General features: G+C 44.0%; 1 long non-coding RNA gene across 1 annotated transcript; it reads right to left on the bottom strand.

The window, feature by feature from the left end:
* Positions 1 to 1,262: 1,262 nt before the first annotated feature.
* On the bottom strand, positions 1,263 to 1,700 carry LOC117807732. Its single transcript, XR_004630030.1, has 2 exons — positions 1,651 to 1,700; positions 1,263 to 1,546 (listed from the first exon to the last, which is right to left on the bottom strand). It is a non-coding gene; the product is annotated as an uncharacterized LOC117807732 (long non-coding RNA).
* Positions 1,701 to 2,735: the final 1,035 nt, after the last annotated feature.

The raw sequence follows: 2,735 nt of genomic DNA, 5'->3' as shown, positions 1-2,735 counted from the left end.
GTCAAGTTAACACAGAAAGATGTAAACTTTGATGATTGGGGCCTGATAACTGAAGGTTCTACCTCCCATACTACTTTTAGAGACTTTAGGTACCACCAGCAGGCCTGTATGTTGGGAGCGTAGTGTTCTAGAGGGGTAATAGGGCTCTATGAGCTCTTTAAGTTGTAACCATAAACTTTTTAAATGTGTCAGACTCCTATAAATTATTAATTATACTTTGCCTATAAGGGGTCTTGGGGGAAAGTGTTGACAGATGAGAGAGCACAGAGTGAGTCTAAGCTTGATTTCATCTCTGGTCATACACATACCTTTCAATAACTCAATCAATCAATCTTTATTCGTATAGCGCCAAATCACAAAAAATAATAAGTATACAAATATAGATTGACTGATATTATGGTGCAGCTTGCAGACAGGGTTTGATGCAGTTAACACTCTGTGAAGGGTGTAGCTTCCTGTAACTGAGATGGGTGGTCTCACAAACACCGTCATCAAAGGAGCAAAGATCTGATGGGCCAGGGTCCAAGCTACTATAATCACTACGGAGGCAGGAGACAGATGACCCCCTTCCTAAACCCCGGATAGGGACTTTATCCTCCAAAGCTTTAAAGACTAAAAAGTCACAAGAGGCCAACAGGGTCTGGCTTCCCTGTTAAGTCTCCTCTGAGTGCGGCCAAGAAGTGCTGGCTGCTTTTGTCTGAATTTAGGGGACAAAAATTGAATTAAGAAAAGAAGCAGCCTCGCTTGTGAGCTAAATAGATCAACCATGAGGTGGTCAAAGAGCAACTGCAGTGTGTTTATAATGATTAGGCAGGTAATGCTTCTCTTCTCCATAATATTATTGAGCTGTCCACAGTGTTAAAGTAGAATATAACATCTCAGATTGTTCACTGTAAAACACTCAATCATGTCTCACTTTACATCTCTGACTAAAAGCTTTCTGTCAGTTATTTGGGAACAATTACTAAAAACAGCCTCTTATTGACTTTCCCAGATAAAAACAGAGCACTCTGTTAATTTTGGACTCTCTGAGGCTCGATGGCCTGATTTAAAGAGGACAGCGTGCTCAGTTTAGTTTCAGGTCCTCTGAAGGGCAAAATATGTGGAATGTTTCAGAGCAGCTACACCCCAACCAGACTGAGTCTCAGTCGATCTCCAGAGGTGTAGAATGCAGTTATGTGTATCATTATTTCCTGTCTGTGATCCCTTACCACCATGTCCTATCAGATACACTTCAATGCATCACAGAAAAACACACTGACTCAAACACATCACAGTTCTTTATTTGGCTACACATAAAGCCTAGCGATGTAGCATAAACCTTACGTGGTGGATAGCTGTCAATCATTAGCCAGTTAGCTTGCTACACTTTCAAAGCACAAAAATGGTTAGTGCTAAAATAGTGGAAACATATTATTATTACCCAGAATAAAAATCCAAAACAGGTGGGAGATGAAGGGCTAGTCAGATTTTCACAGGTCTAACACCAAGTTAGGTTTGAAAGATAGCATCTCATCACATCCGCTCCGTTGCGTTCCGGCTGCGTCTAGGATCCGGCACCAAAACAAAATGAAAACATCCGGTTAATTTTCAGAATCAAACACTCTGTGTTATCACCAGATCGTATTTCACTTAACTACAACAACAAACCAAAGTCATGATGGGCGGAGCCAGGCCTGGAGTCAACAGGTCAGAGGTTTTCAGAGGACCAGAAAGACTACATGGATGAGGAGAGGAGGAGGAGGAGGAGGATCCTTGATTCAGGGATTACCACGGGAAAACCTCGGTCACATGATCCAGCTGTCCGGAGGTCCTGCTCCGTGCTGCGTTCTGAAAACGGACCGAAGACGGAACAGACACAGATCTGGTGGAAATCTGGCCAAATCACAACAAACATTATCTCAAGACGCTTTTACAAAAATAGGAGGTCTAGACCCCTCTGTGTCAAATTATGAACAGAGACCCAACACCAAGACAGGATAAGACTCAGTCTGACCCCACCTTAATCCACCATGAGCATTGCACCTCACAGTATTTAGCTAGTTACAGCAGAGAGGAAAAACTTCCTTTAACAGGCAGAAACCTCGAGCAGGACCAGACTCATGTTAGACAGCCATCTGCCTCGACTGAGTTGGGTCTGGAAAGAGGGATAGAGGAGAATAAGAGAGAGAGGGAGCGGTGATAGTGATGAGACGAGTAGTAGTAGCTGTTGCCACTGGAGTCCAGCACGTCCGTATCAACTGGAGTCTGGAACGTCCACAGCAGGAGGACGTCTACGGCAGCTCAGAGGAACCTACGAGACAAGGGAGCTCAGGGACTCCAGAAAGGTCTATGGTTAGTAACTTTAATGGGACAGGGAGAGTTACAGTAAGTGATGGGGGGGTTGGGGGTGAGATAGGATCCCAGTGTGTCAATTCCCCCGGCAGTCTAAGCCTATAGCAGCATAACTAAGAGCTGGTCCAAGCCTGATCCAGCTCTAACTATAAGCTTTATCAAAAAGGAAAGTTTGAAGCCTACTCTTAAAAGTAAAGAGGTTGTCTGCCTCCCGGACCCTGACTGGTAGATGATTCCAAAGGAGAGGGGCCTGATAACTGAAGGTTCTACCTCCCATACTACTTTTAGAGACTTTAGGTACCACCAGCAGGCCTGTATGTTGGGAGCGTAGTGTTCTAGAGGGGTAATAGGGCACTATGAGCTCTTTAAGTTGTAACCATAAACTTTTTAAATGTGTCAGA

This window comes from Notolabrus celidotus, chromosome 23 (assembly GCF_009762535.1).
Source record: "Notolabrus celidotus isolate fNotCel1 chromosome 23, fNotCel1.pri, whole genome shotgun sequence".
In the NCBI taxonomy this organism is placed as follows: domain Eukaryota; kingdom Metazoa; phylum Chordata; class Actinopteri; order Labriformes; family Labridae; genus Notolabrus; species Notolabrus celidotus.
This window is presented reverse-complemented; position numbering and strand designations above follow the sequence as displayed.